Source organism: Coffea arabica, chromosome 10c (assembly GCF_036785885.1).
Source record: "Coffea arabica cultivar ET-39 chromosome 10c, Coffea Arabica ET-39 HiFi, whole genome shotgun sequence".
In the NCBI taxonomy this organism is placed as follows: Eukaryota; Viridiplantae; Streptophyta; class Magnoliopsida; order Gentianales; family Rubiaceae; genus Coffea; species Coffea arabica.
The window spans coordinates 10,763,744-10,775,960 of record NC_092329.1 but is presented as its reverse complement, the minus strand read 5'-3'; the positions used below and the strand labels follow the sequence as shown (position 1 = coordinate 10,775,960).

The following is a 12,217-nucleotide window of genomic DNA, read 5'->3' as shown; positions in this document are numbered from 1 at the left end:
CAACTTTTGTCACGATGTGCAACGGCGACATTCTTTTCTAGTCAGGGGATACGAAGGATTTGGTTAAATTACATCTATGAGATTTAATTATTTTTATTTGTTTCTTGTATTAGTTAGTATTTGTATGTTTTCTAATTTAACTTCTTCTGATTGTTTTGTTATTTGAATATCAGGGATTCGATATTTAAATTAACCTAATAATCTATTACCATATTAATCAATTAAATGCGTAATTATTTGATTGGTTGGTATTAGTGGCGACTAGTATGATTGATTTCATGTTAAGAAAACATATGATCTAATTTAAATAAATCTTAGCAGTGTGTTTGTTGATTAGAACATAACTTTTCTAATTTCTAATGCAATCAAGAAATTATATTTTACAGACATACCTAAGATTATTTTTTGGTTAAGAAAGTAGTTAACGGGCGTACTTTTACTATCGAGACGGTCAGAAAAATCTAGTTGGCATCGCATGTTTGACAGCTATAACTTGTTTATTGACGAATAGATGAAATGATTATTGCATTGATGAGCAGTTGCATGAACCGCTTTCGAAATTATTTCATTGGCTATAGCTTTGTTTATTATTGATTTAAATTTAATTTGCTTCAATTTAATTATTTTTATTTGCATTGATTATTATAGCTTTATTTTTCGAAAACCCCCAGTTAGTTTTTTTTTACTTGGAAAGAAACAAATTTTTCTCTAATTCTTGTGGAGACGACTCTACTTGCCATTATACTATACCATATATTTTTAGGAGTAGGAATTTATTATTGCACAGTCTCGACACTGGTCAACAATAACGTGGAAGGTTTGGTAAATAGTGCATTTTAAATATAATTTCTAGCTCAAAACTAATCTAGTTGTTCCCGTTTTCCTGACGGGCGCCCTTATTAAAAGTGGCATCAAGTGTAACTCTTGGAAATGTCAAGTTAAATCCAAGAAGCATCTAAATATAATGGAGGGACGACAAGTATGAGGATTTTCACTCAAATACTACTTTCACAAGTGCTATTGGGGAAAAAATCTTTTTAGTTCACAGGCACTGGGCTAAGTAATTTACTTCTAATTTATATTCTAAGGAGCAGTATTGCTCCTAAATATTCTGTAATGATTGCTTTACCGTGGTCCAATTGTCTCCACACTCCAGTGCTCATGCTATAAAAAGGTGTCAAAACTTCAAGGGAGCATCAAGAGGAACTAATTCAGTAATGTAATCTCAAATGCTTGAAACACTTAGTTTAAATATGATGAGATTTTCTTTTGATTTTTGGAGATGACTTCTTTTTTTTTTTTTGGGTGCAAGCTGACTCTCTGCATGTATGGCTCTAAAACATGAAAAGGCTTTCTGGAGAGGATTGGATTTGGGCTGTTTTAGAAGTCCCTGGCCCTGCATTTGTTAGAATAGAATTTGGCTTTCCATTCTCCTCAACCGACGATTTTTTTGGCACGAAACTTGAATAAACCAAATGAATTGAGAACGCTACCCGAATTATTTTTTTTTTTTATAGCAAATAGGGCTAATGTAATGCATATATTTTTTCTGGTTTTGTAAGAAACATATTCAAGTTAACGGAGTTATTTACGCTAACATTAATATTCTTTATCTACATGAAAGGAAAATTAATATTTTAATCATAAAGGCAAATAGAACTTTGAGGGCAATAATATTCCTATCAAAGTGAATTTTTCTCATATGTCAAGGTTATTTTCCTCAAATGTCAAGATTATCCTGAATCTGTCATCTCCATATATTCTTCTTGATTTTCCTACATCCATTATGTACTAGTTACTTCTTTTCTTCTCTTGAAGTTTTTTCCCACCATCTCTCTCTCTCTCACACATGCATGCACACATGAATTTATCAAGTATTTTCATGATATACTAAATTGATTTTGGCTTTAATAATTTCTCATATACTAATTCTAATTGCTCTTGGATTTTTTTTGTTTGTAATTTTACTCAGAAGCATCTTTTTTTCGAACAAAATATAATTTAACTCAAAATAAATAATAGTTTGGGATGAAAATAATCCCAAAAAAATAGCCTTACATTTCCTTCAATATTCATGAGATATACAATGTAATGTAATTTAAACTTATTTTCATCTAATTATTAGAAAATATGAATACTTGATGGAGATCAATGTTGAAATGATAAATATGAATATTTGATAAAAGTCAAGACTTACATGACTAATATAAAAGAAGAAAATGATAAAGGGTTTAATAGTATTAGCTATTCAAAGGCATGACAAACAAGCAGAATTCAAAGCAAAATGCATGCTAAAGTATTGAGATACAATTAATGACATCATAATAGTAATCATTTTAAACTAAAATTTGTTAGAGTTAAATCAAGTTCTATTTGCAAATAAATAAATGCATTAGAATTGTATAAAAAAAAGGCAAGAGTGCATAGAAATACAAGAAAAGATTAAGACGAACACTACGCTATTTAATTATAAAAATAATAGATAAATTAATGTGTATGTGAGAGAGAGAGAGCAACAGAGAGCTGAGAATAATAGCCTAACAAAAATTACTTACTTAGAGTGAGAAAAGAGAAGTAAATAATGCATAATAGACGCTAGAAAAATCAGTGACCATGTATAGGATTGATTGATTGAGAATAATCTTGGCATTTGAGTGAACATGTATAGGATTGATTGATTGAGAATAATCTTGGCATTTGAGTAAAATGATGATAATTGCTCTCACAATATCACTTGCCATGTGAAATTAAATCCAAAAAAGGTTATCTAAGTGCAATGGAGCACAACAAAATGTTTAAATAGTAAATAAGCGTAAATTAGGCATTCCAAAAGGCGCTAATGGGGGAAAAATCTTTTTTATTTCGTAGGTATGGTAAGTAATTAACTCCTAATATGCTGAGGAGCATTATTGCTTATAAATAATCTCTAATCGCATACCTCTAGTTCAACTATCTCTCTTGCCCGTGTTAGCACTTAGTAGCACTATAAAAAGGTGACACAACTACTAGTGAGCATTGGCTAGTTCAGATTGATACAAAAGCTAATTCTGTGCAAAGTCCAAACAAGAAGCATGATGAAGAACTCAATTGTGTTTCCCCTTCTTTTTGTGTCGCTTGTCTTGAGTCTCTTTATGGCCCCTTCTACAGGTGAGAACTAGAAAGCTAAGTGGTGTTTTATTTATCAGCCACCCTTGTTATCTTCCATTTCTCATCGGCTTACATTCATTACCCTTTTTTTTTTTCCAAATATTACACTGAGGAAGTTGTTGTAATGCTCATTTCTTTATTAATCAGTGGAATTCCTCACCAATTTTTTTTTTTTTTATTTCTTTCGAAGACCAAGCAGTTAGTGAGGTGTGTCAACAAGAAGATTAATAACATATATATCCCCAAATATTTCTTGTATATGAACTAATATTTTAACTATCTTGGATTTGTGTTTTATTCTTCCATTTCAGGCCAGCAACCCAAGCTTTGCCCGACAACTTTCGGTTTCCCAGTTAAAGCTGTATGTGGATATGAAGGGAATCCCAGATGTTTTGATGAAGCGCTGAGACGGTTTCCAGCAAGTGCAATGCCTCAAAAATGTTCATGCAGTGATGCCAGACCAGCGAGCAGCCAATGCCTGTGTCATATTGTTTGTACCAATCCCGCAAACAAAACGATTGTTAAGTAATTGCAGCTGCTTTTTCTGGCAGAGTTTACCAGAAAATGTTATGTTGAATAAGCTTTTGTGGGATTTTGCCATTTTTCAATCTCCACCCTATGTATCATTTGAAAGCCATAATGATATTGAGAGGAATAATTAACCCAATGTAACTGTGTGGATTCCGAATCTATCCAGTTTTCGACCTGTCCCAGTTTTGAGGTCTCCCCCCCGTCCATTGACTGTCAAGGATTGTCAAGATTGGAAAACCCCACCTTGTATTTCAAACTGCAAAAATTCTAAATACGGTTATGTAATTGCTCTCGAAAAGCGTTTGGTAGCCATGGTTCAAAGACTTGGCCAAGACTGAGACGACTCGGCCGAGCCATCAACAGAACGGGGCTTTTCATTCTGATATCGAGACGAGATTACTCTGAAATAATGGATCGCTAAGAACTCGACCTAGACGTCTCCGAGATAGATATAAACGATCAAATCGTCCCGAATCAACTCGAATTTAATTATTTTTGCTAATTTTTTATTATTTGTGTTGATCATTTGTTTACAAGTTTTAGAATATTAAATGTTTCAAAAATTTGCGTCTCACCGAAACTGTGACCGATATGCCGAGATGGATGTGGGACGGTTCGAGTCACGGCGTGACTGCAACCGCGCCTTTGAACCATGGCAGCTGATGGTACACGGCTGGAGGATCTTCACATCAATCCTGTTCATAACCAGTTATATGAGGCTTTCTGTGTTGCAGAAGATAAGTGCAGAGAGGAACTTATAATGAAGGCAAAGAGTCAAAACGAGAAGAAGATGAAAGACAAAGCTATGAAGGAGAAAGGGTTGCTTGAGTTGGCTCAAAAGGCTAGATCTGAGAGATCCAATGTCCCAACGGAGGAGGAAAGGGGAGGAAACTGGGGAGGAGAGGTTGCAGAGGGAGAAAATCCGTGAAGAGAGATTGAATCACACCCCTCCCTGTTAATTGATTCTGAATTGATTGACATTTTATGAGTTACTTTTATGAGTTAATGATGTCTTATAAACAGCTCATAACACTTCACCTATTCTAGTCACTTTTTTGGGAAGGCATAGAGTTGATACTCTGATAACTCTACGGTGTTCTGCAACGCGGTAATTTATACTTTGAAGTTGAAGATGGTCAAGCCGAAGTTCTGCCCATCTTTTATTTGCTTTCTTGTCTTCAGTTTTGTTCTTCTTTCAGGTAGTACTGTTGATCAAGCCAACCCATTTTTTGCTTTTCTAGCTTTTCATCGGTTTTCTTTTTTTCTTTTCCAATTTGTGGGTACCTGTAACGCTTACAATTTCTATGCTTCTCATGGATGCAGCAAGATTGATGGTAAAAACGACCGAAGCAAAAACTTGCACAGAGGAATATGCATGGATTGAAACTAGCGGTGCAAATTGTATTATAATTGGCCCGAACAATGCTAACACTTGAACACTTGAGTCGTGTTTGAAAGCACTGTCGTAAGAAACTATTTCAGAGTATTGAAACGTTTCCCCAGGATTAAACAAGTCTTCCTCTACTTTGTGAGAGGAACGTAGAACCAGCAAAATTTCGTTCCAAAACCAACAGGTAAAATAAGAAAGTTAAGGAGAGCAAATAGAGGAGGAGGAAGAGAGAGTTTACGAAGTGTAGACTTCATTAATCAGTGTAAAAATGAACCTGACAAATGGTTCTATTTATAGGTTTCATGATACAGAATACGGAAGAGGATAGAATTTTGAAAGCTGATTTCCCGTGAGAATGGACATGCATCCCGTGCTAGACTTATCATTTGAAGTAGTCAGAGGTCTATCCTCTATTGTGAACAGTTGGAAAAGGTCAGACCATCAGGAAGGCCATTTGACCGAACTTATCAAGACGTCTCACAATCTGACTTCTTGAATTTGGCTTTTAGTCCTTTATCAAAATCTTATCTTTGAAAATTTCTCCCTCAAAATAGGAACAAACATTTCTGATGAAACTTTATCAGATAAAACTCTTATCCGGACAGTAACAAACATAATAAAATCTTTTGGAATATCTATTTTTTATTTTTTACAACAATCTCCCACCTATATCAAAAGATTTTGGACAAAAGAGTATGAACATTTGCTGGATTTGTCTGAGCTCAATGTAATCAGTTTGATGTTTTTTAGACTATAAACCAAACTTATATTGATAAAATATGTCTTACAGAATTATTGGTGAAAAAATAAATTTTCTACGAACCAATAATTCTTGTTGTATGACAGAGATCTTATCAATTACATTATAACCTAAACTTTTACTGTTCAATGCAGTTTCGCGCATTTAGGCCATGCGCCTGCCTGGTTGTTCATAAGAGCTCTAAAGATTCGGCCAAAAATCTTATAGGAGCGACCCTACTCCACTCACATATAGGTGAATTTATCAAGTGTATACTGCCCTAAATACATCTCCCTAAAGGGATATAACTTCATTAAGAGTATTAAACTCAGCCTCAGAATTACTGGCAGTCAAAGGACTTATTTTTGAAGGGAATTAAATTTCAAGTGCTTTACAGTCAATATTGACTTGTTATTACCCATATAAACCTATTTCATAGGATCACCAATCACATAGGTTGGATTACCATCTCTATTGACAACCGTTGGCCTAAGTCCCATCTTCCTTGTAGTTTGAAGAATTAATTTTCTTCCTACATGCTTAGTCAGAGGATCGGCCAAATTCAACTCTAACTTCACAAAATCAATGGAAATAATTCCATCTTTAAGCAGCTGCTTTACGACATCATGTCTCAATCTCATGTGTTGACTTTACAATTATAAGATTTATTTTTTACAATAGCAATAGCCGCTTGACAGTCACAGTGTATAGACACAGGAGGCAACAGATCCTTAATAGGAGGAATATTGGCAAAGAAATTTCTTAACCAATCTTCCTCAAAACCAGTCAGCTCCAGAGCTATGAACTCCGATTCCATAGTTGACTGAGCAATGATTGTCTGTCTGGCTAACTTCCATGCTACTGCATCAACCACTAGTAGATTTTGTATCATTTGAATCAGAAATCCAATTAGCATCACTGGTACCCTCTAACACAGTGGAAAATCCACTATACAAGATACCAAAGTTCATGGTACCTCTCAAATATTTCATTAGTCTGACTGATGCAAACCAATGCTCACGATTGGGATTGTGAGTATATCTACTCAGTCTACATACAACATAAGCTATATCTGATCTAGTGAAATTCATCAGATGCATCAGACTCCCAATAATCTGAGCATATTTAGACTGAGCAATTGGGTCACTATTGTTTTTCTTTAACTGAGTGTTAGCGTCATAAGGAGTACTCACAGGTGTCACATCATAATTTTTAAACTTTCTAAGAAGTCTCTCTGTATAATGTTCTTGTGACAACATTATACCATCACCTCTCCTTATGATTTTAACACTCAATATCATTTTGGCTTTACCCATATCTTTCATATCAAAATTAGAAGACAAAAAATATGTAGTACTATTTACAATATCTAGACTAGGTCCAAATATAAGCATGTCATCCACATACAAACTGATTATCATATATTGATCGTTTATAATTTTGACATATACACATTTATCCACTTCTACTGACGAGAATCCATCTTTTATCAACACTTGATCAAATTTCTCATGCCACTGTTTAGGAGCTTGTTTCAGGCCATAAAGAGATTTAATTAGTTTACAAACTTTATTCTCTTGTCCAGATACAATACATCCCTCAAGTTGAAACATATAAATTTTTTCTTCTAGATCACCATTTAAAAAGGCTGTTTTGACATTCATTTGATAAATAACAAGTTTATGAATAGAAGCTAAAGCAAATAAAACTTGAATAGACGCAATTCTTATTACTGGTGCAAATGTATTAAAATTAGGGATAGCAGCATCCACCCCGCGAGGGGCTAATGGGGAAGGAGTTGAGGCAGGGGGTGGGGTGGAGCGGGGGGAAAAAATTCCCCCTCTTAGAAACGGGGCAGGGGGCGAGGGAGCATGCCCTCGCCCCATCTCCCGCCCCGCCACCCGCTTTAAAAAAATAAATATATAAAATATATATGTATATAATTATATATAATATATAATTTAATTAGTTACAAACTTATGATAATGATATTATTAGTTATATGTATTATATAATGTCTATTAGTATATATAATATAATTGATATTATTAATTATATTAATAATTATATATGTGTACTAATACAAATTATTAATTGGTTATACTAAATTTACTAATACATTTATACTAAACCCCTAATTGAACTTAATACAATAACATTTTTTTCTTAAAAAAAGCACAAGTACAATAATGAATTAGTGATTGTATTTGTGCCAAAAGTGAAAACTTGACTACTTTAGTTATATTTATTTCATCATATTGGATTGTATTCAAATAATTTTTATTTGATTTTTTTATAAGTTTCAATTGTAAAATTACAATGAATAATAATTTGATGATGTGTTGATATTTTAATACTTAATTATTTGCTAAAATTTAATCATAATAAATTTTTATTAGCTCCGCAGGGGCACCCGCAGGGGAAGCAGGGCGGGGCGGGGTGGGGGGAGCGGGGGGCGGGGGCGGGGGGAGTTTGTAGGCAATGGGGCGGGGGATGGGGGAGGGGTCCCCTGCCCCAACCCCGCCCCGTTGCCATCCCTAATCAAAATAGTCAATATTTTGTTTTTGAGAAAATCCTTTTGCTACTAAACGAGTTTTATATTTTTCTATAGAGCCATCAGAATTATATTTTCTTTTAAAAATCCATTTACAACCAATAGATTTTGCACCAAGAGGTAAGTCTACCAAAATCCAAGTTTTGTTTGTCAAGATAGAATCGATTTCAGATTTAATTGCTTCTTTCCAAAATTTACAATCAGGGGAAGAAATAGCATCAGAGTATGTTAAAGGATCATTATCAACAAGAAAAGTTTGAAAATCATTTCCATAAGAAAATTCTTTTCTTGGCCTTTTACTCCTTCTTAATTTCTCATTCGGATTTATTTCTCTATTTATTTCAACAGGTGCATGAGAAATTTTACTAGACAGTGGAAAAATATGTTCAAAAAATTCAGCATTCTTTGTCTCAATAATTGTATTACAATCAAGCACATCACTTTTTAAAATAAGAAATCTATATGCAGCACTATGTTCAGCATATCCAATAAAAATACAATCAGAAGTTTTAGAACCTAATTTTCTTTTCTTAGGTTCAGGCAACAATACTTTAGCAAGACACCCTCATACTTTCAAATATTTTAAATTAGGTTTATAATTTTTTCATAACTCATAAGGAGTTTTGCCAGTTTTCTTATGAGGTATCCTATTTTGTAAGTGACATGCAGATAAGATAGCTTCTCCCCAAAAATTATCAGGAGCATAAGAACTAACTAACATAAAATTCATCATTTCTTTTAGTGTTCTATTTTTTCTTTCAGCTACTCCATTAGATTCGGGTGAATAAGGAGGTGTTATTTCGTGTATTATACCTTATGTTCACAAAATTTATTTAAGGCTAAATATTCGCCTCCTCTATCAGAGCTAATTCTTTTTATCTTCTTATTAAGTTGATTTTCTACCTTAGACTTATAAGATAAAAAGGCATTATGAGTATCATCTTTATTTCTAAATAAATAAAATTTAGTATATCTAGAGTAGTTATCTATAAAAGTAATATAGTATATTTTTCCTCCTTCAGTCATAGTTTGTTTTAAATCACCTAAATCTGTGTGGATTACATTTAATAGTTCAGTTTCTCTTTGAACAGTTATACAAGTCTTTTTTATTATTTTAGTTTCTGCACATATCTCACATTTGTCCATTTTTCATTAATACCAGAAATTAGACCACAAGATTGCATTTTCTTTATATAACTCATATTAACATGTTCTAATCTTGCATGCCATACAGAAATTGAATCAACAATATAAGCAGAAGAAGAAGCATTCTCATTGACCACATTGGAAATGTTAAGTACAAAAAGTCCCTGGTTACAATAGCCTTTCCCTACAAACACATTATTTCTTGTCGTTACAATCTTATCAGATTTGAATGACACTTTCACCCCAACTTTTCCAAGCAAAGCCACAGAAACAAGATTTGCCCGAATATTTGGAACATGCAGCACATCATTAAGGGCCAAAGTTTTTCCTGAAGTGAGTTTCAAGAACACTTTGCCCTTACCAAGAACTTTAGCAGTTCATGAGTCTCCAAGGTAGACTACCTCTTCATCCTCCTCTATTGGAGTATAAGAGGAAAACACTTCTCGATGTGCACATATGTGCCGAGTAGCTCCAAAGTCTACCACCCACTCTTTCACATTGGCTGCAATGTTTACTTGTGAGATAATTGCAGCAATTATTTCATCTCCTTCGACTAAATTAGTCTTAGAAGGATTACCAGTTGCTTTGTCACCTTTATTATATCTGCACTGAGCAGCATGGTGACCTGGTTTTCCATAACTGTAGCAATTGCCTTTCTTTTTCTTAAAGTTGGGATTCTTTGGTTTTTAGTTGGGATTCCAAGACTTGTTACTTTGGGACTTATTGGCATACCTTTTGTTGTTGCTTTGTACTAGATTAGTTTTAAACGCCATCTCCTTTGCTTTGGCAACTCTCAACTCCTTCCTGTGTGAATTTTCAATCAGGATGTGTTTCACGAGTTCATCAATTGTATAATTTTCTTCCTTGTGCTTCAGGTTATTTTTGTAGTCGGCTCATGACTCAGGTTGCTTTTCAATTAGCATGCCTGCAGCAAATTTCTCGGGCAGCTTGATCTCTTCATTTTTCAGCTCCTCGAGTAACATTTGGTATTTTGTGACCTGAGCTTTCATTTCTTTGTCGTCGGTCATCTGCCATTGATTGTACTTTCCCACAACAAATTTTTGTTTGGTTGCGTCTTCAGTGGTAAACTTCGTTACCAACGCTTTCCAAATTTGCTTGGCTTCTTTGCAGCTACAGAATACGTCAAATAACTCATTAGAAAGTGTTTGTAAAATTGTATGTCGACATATCTTATTGGCATATTGCCACGACTCTTGTATCTTGACATCTACGGTTGCAGCAGGTTGAGATTCTGTCAGTGCATGGGCCACTCCATGAATGTCGAGTAGAGTGTAAACACGTTCTTGCCACCTTTTGAAGTTTTCATCAGCAAAAACCTCAATTCTAGAGATGTCAGGAAATGGTTTCGCAAAAGGTAGTGCGACTGCGACTGCTGCGGAGGATGGATGTGGGGTGTTAACACTGTCATCTGCCATAGTTTCTTAGATTGTAGTATAATTGGCCCGAACAATGCTAACACTTGAACACTTGAGTTGTGCTTGAAAGCACTGTCCTAAGAAACTATTTTAGAGTATTGAAACGTTTCCCCAGAATTAAACAAGTCTTCCTCTACTTTGTGAGAGGAACGTAGAACCAGCAAAATTTAGTTCCAAAACCAGCAAGTAAAATAAGAAAGTTAAGGAGAGCAAATAGAGGAGAAGGAGGAGAGAGTTTACAAAGTGTAGACTTCGTTCATCAGTGTAAAAATGAACTTGACAAATGGTTCTATTTATAGGCTTCATGATACAGAATACAGAAGAGGATAGAATTTTGAAAGCTGATTTCCCGTGAGAATGGGCATGCATCCCGTGCCAGACTTATCATTTGAAATAGTCAGAGGTCTATCCTCTATTGTGAACAGTTGGAAAAGGTCAAACCATCAAGAAGGCCATTTGATCGAACTTATCAAGACGTCTCACAATCTGACTTCTTGAATTTGGCTTTTAGTTCTTTATCAAAATCTTATATTTGAAAATTTCTCCCTCAAAATAGGAACAAACGTTTCTGATGAAACTTTATCAGATAAAACTCTTATCTGAACAGTAACAAACATAATAAAATCTTTTGGAATATCTATTTTTTATTTTTTACAACACAAATGAGCTGAATCGAGTCAAGTTTCGATCAAATCGTGAGTTCGAACTCAAGCTCGAGTTCAAAAAATAAAAATAAAAATTATTTATTTTTAAAAAATGAATAAAATAATAATTTTTCTTAATAAATAATAAAATATTAGGATATATGTAATTTTACTATTAAAATAAAAAATTATATATATAATTGAGTTTGAGCCGACTCACGAGCTAACGAGTTTAGTATTTTTGAACTCAAGTTCGAACTCGAATTCGACTTGATCAACTCTACCTCGATTCGAACTCGATATTAACCAAACTTGAATCGAACTCAGACTCGAGCCGTTAACGATCGGCTCGCGAGCAGTTCGATTCATTTGCAACCCTCATCGAAACCATCTACGTAGGATGCCAAGCTAGTACAAATTGCTGGAATGAGTGCCAAAAGAGGCATGGTCCTGATGCAAAGGCAGAGTGCAGAAGCTCACCTGCCCTGCCCACCTCCTTTTGTGCATGCAATTACCCTTGTTGATCAAAATTTGCTAAGTGCAATTTCACATTGATTTTAGGACATTTTGCAGAATCTAATATAATTTAGGTCCCTATCTCATATTAGAGGACATAACCTATAATAAAAG

General features: G+C 34.3%; 1 long non-coding RNA gene across 1 annotated transcript; it reads left to right on the top strand.

The window, feature by feature from the left end:
• The first annotated feature begins 2,965 nt into the window (after positions 1-2,965).
• Positions 2,966-3,814, top strand: LOC140016273 (uncharacterized). Its single transcript, XR_011822629.1, has 2 exons — positions 2,966-3,147; positions 3,459-3,814. It is a non-coding gene; the product is annotated as an uncharacterized lncRNA (long non-coding RNA).
• Positions 3,815-12,217: the final 8,403 nt, after the last annotated feature.